Raw genomic sequence first — 14,416 nt, forward strand, 5'->3', positions numbered from 1 at the left:
GATTGAATACAACAGTCACCATGCGCACTTTCCTCCATGGGAGTAATGTCTCAAACACTTTACGCTTTAATCATTCCCTGGAAGACCAGTAGTAGTTTCCGATGCACATCTGGAGGCGTTCTGTAATCTGTGGACTATCAGAGTGTTGATGAAACACAGAAACTGCATCGGGATTGAATACAACAGTCACCATGCGCACTTTCCCCCATGGGAGTAATGTCTCAAACACTCTACGCTTTTATCGTTCCCTGGAAGACCAGTAGTAATTTCCGATGCACATCTACAGTCATTCTGTAATCTGTGGACTTTCAGAGTGTTGATAAAACACAGAAATTGCATCGGGATTGAATACAACAGTCACCATTCGCACTTTCCTGCACAGGAGTAGTGTCTCAAAGAGTCTACGCTTTCATCTTTACCTGGAAGACCAGTAGTAGGTTCCGATGCACATCTGGAGGCATTCTGTAATCTGTGGACTATCAGAGTGTTGTTGAAAAACAGATATTGCATCGGGATTGAATACAACAGTCACCATGACCACTTTCCTCCATAGGAGTAATTCTCAAAGAGTGTACGCCTTGATCGTTCCCTGGAAGACCAGTACTAGATTCCGATGCACATCTGGAGGCATTCTGTAATCTGTGGACGATTGAGTGTTGATGAAACACAGAAATTGCATCGGGATTGAATACAACAGTCTCCTTTCGCACTTTCACCTATGGGAGTAATGTCTGAAACATTCTACGCTTTGAAAGATCCCTGTTAGACCAGTAGTAGTTTCCGATGCACATCTGGATGCATTCTGTAATCTGTGGACTATCAGAGTGTTGATGAAACACAGAAATTGCTTCGGGATTGAATACAACAGTCACCATGCGCACTTTCCCCCATGGGAGTAATGTCTCAAACAGTCTACGCTTTGATCGCTCCCTGGAAGACCAGTAGTAGTTTCCGATGCACATCTGGAGACATTCTGTAATCTGTAAACTATCAGAGTGTCGATGAAACACGGAAATTGCATCGGGATTGGATACAACAGTCACCATGCCCACTTTCCTCCATGGGAGTAATGTCTCAAACAGTCTACGCTTTGTTCGTTCCCTGGAAGACCAGTAGTAGTTTCCGATGCACATCTGGAGGCATACTGTAATCTGTGGACTATCAGTGTGTTGTTGAAACACAGTAATTGCCTCGGGATTGAATACAACACCCACCATGCCGACTTTTCTCCATGGGAGTAATGTCTCAAACAGTCTACGCTTTGATCGTACCCTGGAAGAAAAGTAGTAGTTTCCGATGCACATCTGGAGGCATTCTGTAATCTGTGGACTATCAGACTGTTGATGAAACACAGAAATTGCATCGGTATTGAATACAACAGTCACCATGCGCACTTTCCTACATAGGAGTAATGTCTCAAACAGTCTACGCTTTGATCGTTCCCTGGAAGACCAGTAGCAGTTTCCGATGCTCAACTGGAAGCATTCGGTAATCTGTGTTCTGTCAGAGTGTTGATGAAACACCGAAATTGGATCGGGATTGAATTCAAAAATCACCATGCGCACTTTCCTCCATGGGAGTAATGTCTCAAACAGTTTACGCTTTGATCGCTCACTGGAAGACCGGTAGTAGTATCCGATGCACATTTGGAGGCATTCTGTAATCTGCGGACTATCAGAGTGTTGATGAACACAGAAATTGCATCGGGATTGAACACAACAGTCACCATGCGCACTTTCCTCCATGGGAGTAATGTATCAAACAGTGTACGCTTTAATCGTTCTCTGGAAGACCAGTAGTAGTTTCCGATGCACATCTGGAGGCATTCTGTAATCTGTGGACTATGAGAGTGTTGATGAACAACAGAAATTCTATCGGGATTGAATACAACAGTTACCATGCGCACTTTCCCCCATGGGGGTAATGTCTCAAACAGTCTACGCTTTGATCGCTCCCTGGAAGACCAGTAGTAGTTTCCGATGCACATCTGGAGGCATTCTGTAATCTGTAAACTATCAGAGCGTTGATGAAACACAGAAATTGCATCGGGATTGAATACAACAGTCACCATGCCCACTTTCCTCCATGGGAGTAATGTCTCAAACTGTCTACGCTTTGATCGTTCCCTGGAAGACCAGTAGTAGTTTCTGATGCACATCTGGAGGCATTCTGTAATCTGTGGACTATCAGAGTGTTGTTGAAACACAGTAATTGCCTCGGGATTGAATACAACATTCACCATGCGGACTTTCCTCCATGGGAGTAATGTCTCAAACAGTCTGCCCTTTGATCGTTCCCTGGAAGACCAGTAGTAGTTTCCGATGCACATCTGGAGGCATTCTGTAATCTGTAAACTATCAGAGTGTTGATGAAACACAGAAATTGCATTGGGATTGAATACAACAGTTACCATGCGCACTTTCCCCCATGGGAGTAATGTCTCAAACAGTCTACGCTTTGATCGCTCCCTGGAAGACCAGTAGTAGTTTCCGATGCACATCTGGAGTCATTCTGTAATCTGTAAACTATCAGAGTGTTGATGAAACACAGAAATTGCATCGGGATTGAATACAACAGTCACCATGCCCACTTTCCTCCATGGGAGTAATGTCTCAAACAGATTACGCTTTGATCGCTCACTGGAAGACCGGTAGTAGTATCCGATGCACATCTGGAGGCATTCTGTAATCTGTAGACTATCTGAGTGTTGATGAACACAGAAATTGCATCGGGATTGAATACAAGAGTCACCGTGCGCACTTTCCTCCATGGGAGTAATGTCACAAACAGTGTACGCTTTGATCGCTCCCTGGAAGACCAGTAGTAGTTTCCGATGCACATCTGGAGGTATTCTGTAATCTGTGGACAAACAGAGAGTTGTTGAAACACTGAAATTGCATCGGGATTGAATACAACACTCACCATGCGCAATATCCTCCATGGGAGTAATGTCTCAAACAGTCTACGCTTTGATCGTTCCCTGGAAGACCAGTTGTAGATTCCGATGCACATCTAAAGGCATTCTGTAATCTGTGGACCTTCAAAGTGTTGATGAAACGCAGAAATTGCATCGGGATTGAAAACAACAGGCACCATGCGTACATTTCTACATTGGAGTAATTTCTCAAACTGTCATCGCTTTGATCGTTTCCTCAAGACCAGTCGTAGTTTCCGATGCACATCTGGAGGCATTCTGTAATCTGTGGACTATCCGAGTGGTAATGAAACACAGAAATTGCATCAGGATTGAATACAGCAGTCACCATGACCACTTTCCTCCATGGGAGTAATGTCACAAACAGTCAACGCTTTGATTGTTCCCTGGAAGACCAGTAGTAGTTTCGATTCACATATGGAGGCATTCTGTAATCTGTGGACCTTCAAAGTGTCGATGAAACACAGATATTGCATCGGGATTGAATACAACAGTCACCATGCGCACTTTCATCCTTGGGGTTATGTCTCAAAGAGTCTACGCTTTCATCGTTCCCTGGAAGACCAGTGGTAGGTTCCGATGCACATCTGGAGGCATTCTGTAATCTGTGGACTATCAGAGTGTTGTTGAAACACAGATATTGCATCGCGATTGAATACAACAGTCACCATGCGCACTTTCCTCCATGGGAGTAATGTCTCAAAGAGTCTACGCTTTCATCGTTCCCTGGAGGACCAGTAGTAGGTTCCGATGCACATCTGGAGGCATTCTGTAATCTGTGGACTATCAGAGTGTTGTTGAAACACAGATATTGCATCGGGATTGTATACAACAGTCACCATGCGCACTTTCCTCCATGGGAGTAATGTCTCAAACAGTCTACGGTTTGATCGTTCCCTGGAAGACAAGTAGTTGCTTCCGATGCACATCTGGTGGCATTCTGAAAGCTGTGGACTATCAGAGTGTTGCTGAAACACAGAAATTGCATCGGGATTGAATACAACATTAACCATACGCACTTTCCACCATGGGTGTAATATCTCACACAGTCTACGCTCTGATCGTTCCCTGGAAGACCAGTAGTAGTTTCCGATGCACATCTTGAGGCATTCTGAAATCTGTGGGCCTTCAAAGTGTTGATGAAACACAGAAATTTCATCGGTATTGAATACAACATTCACCATGCGCACTTTCCTCCATGGGAGTAATGTCTCAAACAGTCTACGGTTTGATCGCTCCCCGGAAGACCAGTAGTAGTTTCCGATGCACATCTGGAGGCATTCTGTAATCTGTGGACAATCAGAGTGTTGTTGAAACACTAAAATTGCTTCGGGATTGAATACAACAGTCACCATGCGCACTTTCATCCATGTGAGTAATGTCTCAAAAAGTCTCCGCTTTGATCGTTCCCTGGAAGACCAGTAGTAGTTTCCGATGCACATCTGGAGGCATTCTGTAATCTGTGGACTATCAGAGTGTTGATGAAACACAGAAATTGGATCGGGATTGAATTCAAAAGTCAATATGCGCACTTTCCTCCATGGGAGTAATGTCTCAAACAGTCTATGCTTTGATCGTTCCCTCGAAGACCAGTAGTAGCTTCCGATGCACATCTGGAGGCATTCTGTAATCTGTGGACTATCAGAGTGTTGATGAAACACAGAAATTGCATCGGGATTGAATACAGCAGTCACCATTCGCACTTTCCTCCACAGGAGTAATGTCTCAAACAGTCTACGATTTGACTGTTCCCTGGGAGAACAGTAGTAGTTTCCGATGCACATCTGGAGTCATTCTGTAATCTGTGGACCTTCAAAGCGTTGATGAAACACAGAAATTGCATCGGGATTGAATACATCAGTCACCATGCGCACTTTCCTCCATGGGAGTAATGTCTCAAACTGTCATCGATTTGATCCTTCCCTGAAGACCAGTAGTAGTTTCCGATGCACATCTGGAGGCATTCTGTAATTTGTGGACCTTCAAAGTGTTGATGAAACACTGATATTGCATCGTGATTGAATACAACAGTCACCATGCGCACTTTCATCCACGGGAGTAATGTCTCAAACAGTCTATGCTTTGATCGTTTCATCGAAGGCCAGTAGTAGTTTCCGATGCACATCTGGAGGCATTCTGTAATCTGTGGACCTTCAAAGTGTTAATGAAACACAGAAATTGCATCGGGATTGAATACATCAGTCACCATGCGCACTTTCCTCCATGGGAGTAATGTCTCAAACTGTCATCGATTTGATCGTTCCCTGAAGACCAGTAGTATTTTCCGATGCACATCTGCAGGCATTCTGTAATTTGTGGACCTTCAAAGTGTTGATGAAACACTCATATTGCATCGTGATTGAATACAACAGTCACCATGCGCACTTTCATCCACGGGAGTAATGTCTCAAACAGTCTATGCTTTGATCGTTTCCTCGAAGACCAGTAGTAGTTTGCGATGCACATCTGGGGGCATTCTGTAATCTGTGGACCTATAAAGTGTTGATGAAACACAGAAATTGCATCGGGATTGAATACAAAAGTCACCATGCGCACTTTCCTCCATGGGAGTAATGTCTCAAACAGTCTACGCTTTGATCGCTCCCTGGAAGACCAGTAGTAGTTTCCGATGCACATCCGGTGGCATTCTGTAAGCTGTGGACTATCAGAGTGCTGATGAAACACAGAAATTCCATCGGGATTGAATACAACAGTCATCATGCGCACTTTCCTCCGTGGGAGTAATGTCTCAAACAGTCTACGGTTTGATCGTTCCCTGGAAGACCAGTTGAATATTCGGATGCACATCTGGAGGCATTCTGTAATCTGTGGACCTTCAAAGTGTTGTTGAATCACAGATATTGCATCGGGATTTAATACAACAGTCACCATGCGCACTTTCCTCCATGGTAGTAATGTCTCAAACAGTCTACGCTTTGATCTTTCCCAGGAAGACCAGTAGTTGTTTCCGATGCACATCTTGAAGCATTCTGTAATCTGTGGACCATCAAAGTGTTAATGAAACCCAGAAATTGCATCGGGATTGAATACATCAGACACCATGCGCACTTTCCTCCATGGGAGTAATGTCTCAAACTGTCATCGATTTGATCCTTCCCTGAAGACCAGTAGTAGTTTCCGATGCACATCTGGAGGCATTCTGTAATATGTGGACCTTCAAAGTGTTGATGAAACACTGATATTGCATCGTGATTGAATACAACAGTCACAATGCGCACTTTCACACACGGGAGTAATGTCTCAAACAGTCTATGCTTTGATCGTTTCCTCGAAGACCAGTAGTAGTTTCCGATGCACATCTGGAGGCATTCTGTAATCTGTGGACCTTCAAAGTGTTAACGAAACACAGAAATTGCATCGGGATTGAATACATCAGTCACCATGCGCACTTTCCTCCATGGGAGTAATGTCTCAAACTATCATCGATTTGATCGTTCCCTGAAGACCAGTAGTAGTTCCCGATGAACATCTGGAGGCATTCTGTAATTTGTGGACCTTCAAAGTGTTGATGAAACACTGATATTGCATCGTGATTGAATACAACAGTCACCATGCGCAATTTCATCCACGGGAGTAATGTCTCAAACAGTCTATGCTTTGATCGTTTCCTCGAAGACCAGTAGTAGTTTGCGATGCACATCTGGAGGCATTCTGTAATCTGTGGACCTTCAAAGTGTTGATGAAACACAGAAATTGCATCGGGATTGAATACAAAAGTCACCATGCGCACTTTCCTCCATGGGAGTAATGTCTCAAACAGTCTACGCTTTGATCGCTCCCTGGAAGACCAGTAGTAGTTTCCGATGCACATCCGGTGGCATTCTGTAAGCTGTGGACTATCAGAGTGCTGATGAAACACAGAAATTCCATCGGGATTGAATACAACAGTCATCATGCACACTTTCCCACACGAGAGTAATGTCTCAGACAGTCTATGATTTGATCGTTCCCTCGAAGACCAGTAGTAGCTTCCGATGCACATCTGGAGGCATTCTGTAATCTGTGGACCTTCAAAGTGTTAATGAAACACAGAAATTGCATCGGGATTGAATACATCAGTCACCATGCGCACTTTCCTCCATGGGAGTAATGTCTCAAACTGTCATCGATTTGATCGTTCCCTGAAGACCAGTAGTAGTTTCCGATGCACATCTGGAGGCATTCTGTAATTTGTGGACCTTCAAAGTGTTGATGAAACACTGATATTGCATCGTGATTGAATACAACAGTCACCATGCGCACTTTCATCCACGGGAGTAATGTCTCAAACAGTCTATGCTTTGATCGTTTCCTCGAAGACCAGTAGTAGTTTGCGATGCACATCTGGAGGCATTCTGTAATCTGTGGACTTTCAAAGTGTTGATGAAACACAGGAATTGCATCGGGATTGAATACAACAGTCACCATGCGCACTTTCCTCCATGGAAGTCTCAAACAGTCTAAGCTTTGATCGCTCCCTGGAAGACCAGTAGTAGATTCCGATGCACATCTGGAGGCATTCTGTAATCTGTGGACAATCAGAGTGTTGTTGAAACACTGAAATTGCATCGGGATTGAATACAACAGTCACCATGCGCACTTTCATCCATGTGAGTAATGTCTCAAAAAGTCTACGCTTTGACTGTTCCCTGGGAGAACGGTAGTAGTTTCCGATGCACATCTGGAGGCACTCTGTAATCTGTGGACCTTCCAAGTGTTGATGAAACACAGAAATTGCATCGTGATTGAATACAACAGTCACCTTGCGCACTTTAATCCAAGGGAGTAATGTCTCAAACAGTCTACGCTTTGATCGTTCCCTGGAAGACCAGTAGTAGTTTCCAATGCACATCTGGAGGCAATCTGTAAACCGTGGACTATCAGAGTGTTGATGAAACACAGAAATTGCATCGGGATTGAATACAATAGTCACCATGCGCACTTTCCCCCACGAGAGTAATGTCTCAAACAGTCTACGATTTGATCGTTCCCTGGAAGACCAGTAGTAGTTTCCAATGCACATCTGGAGGCAATCTGTAATCTGTGGACTATCAGAGTGCTGATGAAACACAGATATTCCATCGGGATTGAATACAACAGTCATCATGCGCACTTTCCTCCACGAGAGTAATGTCTCAGACAGTCTATGATTTGATCGTTCCCTCGGAGACCAGTAGTAGTTTCCGATGCACATCTGGAGGCATTCTGTAATATGAGGACCGTCAAAGTATTGACGAAACACAGAAATTGCATCGTGATTGAATACAACAGTCACCATTCGCACTTTCCTCCATGGGATTAATGTCTCAAACAGTCTATGCTCTGATCGTTCCCAGGAAGACCAGTAGTAGTTTCCGATGCACATCTGGAGGCAAGCTGTAATCTGTGGACTATCTGAGTGTTGATGAAACACAGAAATTGCATCTGGATTGAATACAACAGTCACCATGCGCAATTTCCTCCATGGGAGTAATGTCTCAAACTGTCATCTATTTGATCGTTCCCTGAAGACCTGTAGTAGTTTCCGATGCACATCTGGAGGCATTCTGTAATTTGTGGTCTATCCGGGTGTTGATGAAACACAGAAATTGCATCTGCATTGAATACAACAGTCACCATGCGAACTTTCCTCCATGGGAGTAATGTCTCAAACAGTCTACGCCTTGATCGTTCCCTGGAAGACCAGTAGTTGTTTCCGATGCACATCTGGAGGCATAACTGAGGACTAACTGAGTTTTGATGAAACACAGAAATTGCATCGAGAGTGAATACAATAGTCATCATGCGCACTTTCCCCCACGAGAGTAATGTCTCAGACAGTCTATGATTTGATCGTTCCCTCGAAGACCAGTAGTAGCTTCCGATGCACATCTGGAGGCATTCTGTAATCTGTGGACCTTCAAAGTGTTAATGAAACACAGAAATTGCATCGGGATTGAATACATCAGTCACCATGCGCAGTTTCCTCCATGGGAGTAATGTCTCAAACTGTCATCGATTTGATCGTTCCCTGAAGACCAGTAGTAGTTTCCGATGCACATCTGGAGGCATTCTGTAATTTGTGGACCTTCAAAGTGTTGATGAAACACTGATATTGCATCGTGATTGAATACAACAGTCACCATGCGCACTTTCATCCACGGGAGTAATGTCTCAAACAGTCTATGCTTTGATCGTTTCCTCGAAGACCAGTAGTAGTTTGCGATGCACATCTGGAGGCATTCTGTAATCTGTGGACTTTCAAAGTGTTGATGAAACACAGGAATTGCATCGGGATTGAATACAACAGTCACCATGCGCACTTTCCTCCATGGAAGTCTCAAACAGTCTAAGCTTTGATCGCTCCCTGGAAGACCAGTAGTAGATTCCGATGCACATCTGGAGGCATTCTGTAATCTGTGGACAATCAGAGTGTTGTTGAAACACTGAAATTGCATCGGGATTGAATACAACAGTCACCATGCGCACTTTCATCCATGTGAGTAATGTCTCAAAAAGTCTACGCTTTGACTGTTCCCTGGGAGAACGGTAGTAGTTTCCGATGCACATCTGGAGGCACTCTGTAATCTGTGGACCTTCCAAGTGTTGATGAAACACAGAAATTGCATCGTGATTGAATACAACAGTCACCTTGCGCACTTTAATCCAAGGGAGTAATGTCTCAAACAGTCTACGCTTTGATCGTTCCCTGGAAGACCAGTAGTAGTTTCCAATGCACATCTGGAGGCAATCTGTAAACCGTGGACTATCAGAGTGTTGATGAAACACAGAAATTGCATCGGGATTGAATACAATAGTCACCATGCGCACTTTCCCCCACGAGAGTAATGTCTCAAACAGTCTACGATTTGATCGTTCCCTGGAAGACCAGTAGTAGTTTCCAATGCACATCTGGAGGCAATCTGTAATCTGTGGACTATCAGAGTGCTGATGAAACACAGATATTCCATCGGGATTGAATACAACAGTCATCATGCGCACTTTCCTCCACGAGAGTAATGTCTCAGACAGTCTATGATTTGATCGTTCCCTCGGAGACCAGTAGTAGTTTCCGATGCACATCTGGAGGCATTCTGTAATATGAGGACCGTCAAAGTATTGACGAAACACAGAAATTGCATCGTGATTGAATACAACAGTCACCATTCGCACTTTCCTCCATGGGATTAATGTCTCAAACAGTCTATGCTCTGATCGTTCCCAGGAAGACCAGTAGTAGTTTCCGATGCACATCTGGAGGCAAGCTGTAATCTGTGGACTATCTGAGTGTTGATGAAACACAGAAATTGCATCTGGATTGAATACAACAGTCACCATGCGCAATTTCCTCCATGGGAGTAATGTCTCAAACTGTCATCTATTTGATCGTTCCCTGAAGACCTGTAGTAGTTTCCGATGCACATCTGGAGGCATTCTGTAATTTGTGGTCTATCCGGGTGTTGATGAAACACAGAAATTGCATCTGCATTGAATACAACAGTCACCATGCGAACTTTCCTCCATGGGAGTAATGTCTCAAACAGTCTACGCCTTGATCGTTCCCTGGAAGACCAGTAGTTGTTTCCGATGCACATCTGGAGGCATAACTGAGGACTAACTGAGTTTTGATGAAACACAGAAATTGCATCGAGAGTGAATACAATAGTCATCATGCGCACTTTCCCCCACGAGAGTAATGTCTCAGACAGTCTATGATTTGATCGTTCCCTCGAAGACCAGTAGTAGCTTCCGATGCACATCTGGAGGCATTCTGTAATCTGTGGACCTTCAATGTGTTAATGAAACACAGAAATTGCATCGGGATTGAATACATCAGTCACCATGCGCACTTTCCTCCATGGGAGTAATGTCTCAAACTGTCATCGATTTGATCGTTCCCTGAAGACCAGTAGTAGTTTCCGATGCACATCTGGAGGCATTCTGTAATTTGTGGACCTTCAAAGTGTTGATGAAACACTGATATTGCATCGTGATTGAATACAACAGTCACCATGCGCACTTTCATCCACGGGAGTAATGTGTCAAACAGTCTATGCTTTGATAGTTCCCTCGAAGACCAGTAGTAGTTTGCGATGCACATCTGGAGGCATTCTGTAATCTGTGGACCTTCAAAGTGTTGTTGAAACACAGAAATTGCATCGGGATTGAATACAACAGTAACCATGCGCACTTTCCTCCATGGGAGTAATATCTCAAACAGTCTACGCTTTGAACGTTCCCTGGAAGACCAGTAGTAGTTTCCGATGCACATCTTGAGGCATTCTGTAATCTGTGGACCTTCAAAGTGTTAATGTAACACAGAAATTGCTTCGGGATTGAATACAACAGCCACCATGCGCACTTTCCTCCATGGGAGTAATGTCTCAAACTGTCATCGATTTGATCGTTCCCTGAAGACCAGTAGTAGATCCGATGCACATCTGGAGGCATTCTGTAATTTGTGGACCTTCAATGTGTTGATGAAACACTGATATTGCATCGTGATTGAATACAACAGTCACCATGCGCACTTTCATCCACGGGAGTAATGTCTCAAACAGTCTATGCTTTGATCGTTTCCTCGAAGACCAGTAGTAGTTTCCGATGCACATCTGGAGGCATTCTGTAATCTGTGGACCTTCAAAGTGTTGATAAAACACAGAAATTGCATCGGGATTGAATACAACAGTCACCATGCGCACTTTCCTCCATGGAAGTCTCAAACAGTCTACGCTTTGATCGCTCCCTGGAAGACCAGTAGTAGTTTCCGATGCACATCTGGAGGCATTCTGTAATCTGTGGACAATCAGAGTGTTGTTGAAACACTGAAATTGCATCGGGATTGAATACTACAGTCACCATGCGCACTTTCATCCATGTGAGTAATGTCTCAAAAAGTCTACGCTTTGATCGTTCCCTGGAAGACCAGTAGTAGTTTCCGATGCACATCTGGTGGCATTCTGTAATCTGTGGACTATCAGAGTGTTGATGAAACACAGAAATTGCATCGGGATTGAATACAACAGTCACCATGCGCACTTTCCTCCACGGGAGTAATGTCTCAAACAGTCTACGCTTTGATCGTTCCCTCGAAGACCAGTAGTAGCTTCCGATGCATATCTGGAGGCATTCTGTAATCTGTGGACTATCGGAGTGTTGATGAAACACAGAAATTGCATCGGGATTGAATACAACAGTCACCATTCGCACTTTCCTCCACAGGAGTAATGTCTCAAACAGTCTACGCTTTGACTGTTCCCTGGGAGAACGGTAGTAGTTTCCGATGCACATCTGGAGGCACTCTGTAATCTGTGGACCTTCAAAGAGTTGATGAAACACAGAAATTGCATCGTGATTGAATACAACAGTCACCATGCGCACTTCCTCCATGGGAGTAATGCCTCAAACAGTCTATTCTTTGATCGTTCCCAGGAAGACCAGTAGTAGTTTCCGATCCACATCTGGAGGCAATCTGTAATCTGTGGACTATCAGAGTTTTGATGAAACACAGAAATTGCATCGGGATTGAATACAATAGTCACCATGCGCACTTTCCCCCACGAGAGTAATGTCTCAAACAGTCTACGATTTGATCGTTCCCTGGAAAACCAGTAGTAGTTTCCAATGCACATCTGGAGGCAATCTGTAATCTGTGGACTATCAGAGTGCTGATGAAACACAGAAATTCCATCGGGATTGAATACAACAGTCATCATGCGCACTTTCCCCCACGAGAGTAATGTCTCAGACAGTCTATGATTTGATCGTTCCCTCGAAGACCAGTAGTAGTTTCCGATGCACATCTGGAGGCATAACTGAGGACTAACTGAGTGTTGATAAAACACAGAAATTGCATCGAGAGTGAATACAATAGTCATCATGCGCACTTTCCCCCACGAGAGTAATGTCTCAGACAGTCTATGATTTGATCGTTCCCTCGAAGACCAGTAGTAGCTTCCGATGCACATCTGGAGGCATTCTGTAATCTGTGGACCTTCAAAGTGTTAATGAAACACAGAAATTGCATCGGGATTGAATACATCAGTCACCATGCGCACTTTCCTCCATGGGAGTAATGTCTCAAACTGTCATCGATTTGATCGTTCCCTGAAGACCAGTAGTAGTTTCCGATGCACATCTGGAGGCATTCTGTAATTTGTGGACCTTCAAAGTGTTGATGAAACACTGATATTGCATCGTGATTGAATACAACAGTCACCATGCGCACTTTCATCCACGGGAGTAATGTCTCAAACAGTCTATGTTTGATCGTTTCCTCGAAGACCAGTAGTAGTTTGCGATGCACATCTGGAGGCATTCTGTAATCTGTGGACCTTCAAAGTGTTGTTGAAACACAGAAATTGCATCGGGATTGAATACAACAGTAACCATGCGCACTTTCCTCCATGGGAGTAATATCTCAAACAGTCTACGCTTTGAACGTTCCCTGGAAGACCAGTAGTAGTTTCCGATGCACATCTTGAGGCATTCTGTAATCTGTGGACCTTCAAAGTGTTAATGTAACACAGAAATTGCATCGGGATTGAATACAACAGCCACCATGCGCACTTTCCTCCATGGGAGTAATGTCTCAAACTGTCATCGATTTGATCGTTCCCTGAAGACCAGTAGTAGATCCGATGCACATCTGGAGGCATTCTGTAATTTGTGGACCTTCAAAGTGTTGATGAAACACTGATATTACATCGTGATTGAATACAACAGTCACCATGCGCACTTTCATCCACGGGAGTAATGTCTCAAACAGTCAATTTTTTGATCGTTTCCTCGAAGACCAGTAGTAGTTTCCGATGCACATCTGGAGGCATTCTGTAATCTGTGGACCTTCAAAGTATTGACGAAACAGAGAAATTGCATCGTGATTGAAAACAACAACACTCACCATGCGCACTTTCCTCCATGGGAGTAATGTCTCAAACAGTCTATGCTCTGATCGTTCCCAGAAAGACCAGTAGTAGTTTCCGATGCACATCTGGAGGCAATCTGTAATCTGTGGACTATCAGAGTGTTGATGAAACACAGAAATTGCATCTGGATTGAATATAGCAGTCACCATTCGCACTTTCCTCCATTGGAGTAATGTCTCAAACGGTCATCGATTTGATCGTTCCCTGAAGACCAGTAGTAGTTTCCGATGCACATCTGGAGGCATAACTGAGGACTAACTGAGTGTTGATGAAACACAGAAATTGCATCGGGATTGAATACAACAGTAACCATGCGCACTTTCCTCCATGGGAGTAATATCTCAGACAGTCTATGATTTGATCGTTCCCTCGAAGACCAGTAGTAGCTTCCGATGCACATCTGGAGGCATTCTGTAATCTGTGGACCTTCAAAGTGTTGTTGAAACACAGAAATTGCATCGGGATTGAATACAACAGCCAACATGCGCACTTTCCTCCATGGGAGTAATGTCTCAAACTGTCATCGATTTGATCGTTCCCTGAAGACCAGTAGTAGTTTCCGATGCACATCTGG

This window comes from Schistocerca gregaria, chromosome 8 (genome assembly GCF_023897955.1).
Source record: "Schistocerca gregaria isolate iqSchGreg1 chromosome 8, iqSchGreg1.2, whole genome shotgun sequence".
In the NCBI taxonomy this organism is placed as follows: Eukaryota; Metazoa; Arthropoda; class Insecta; order Orthoptera; family Acrididae; genus Schistocerca; species Schistocerca gregaria.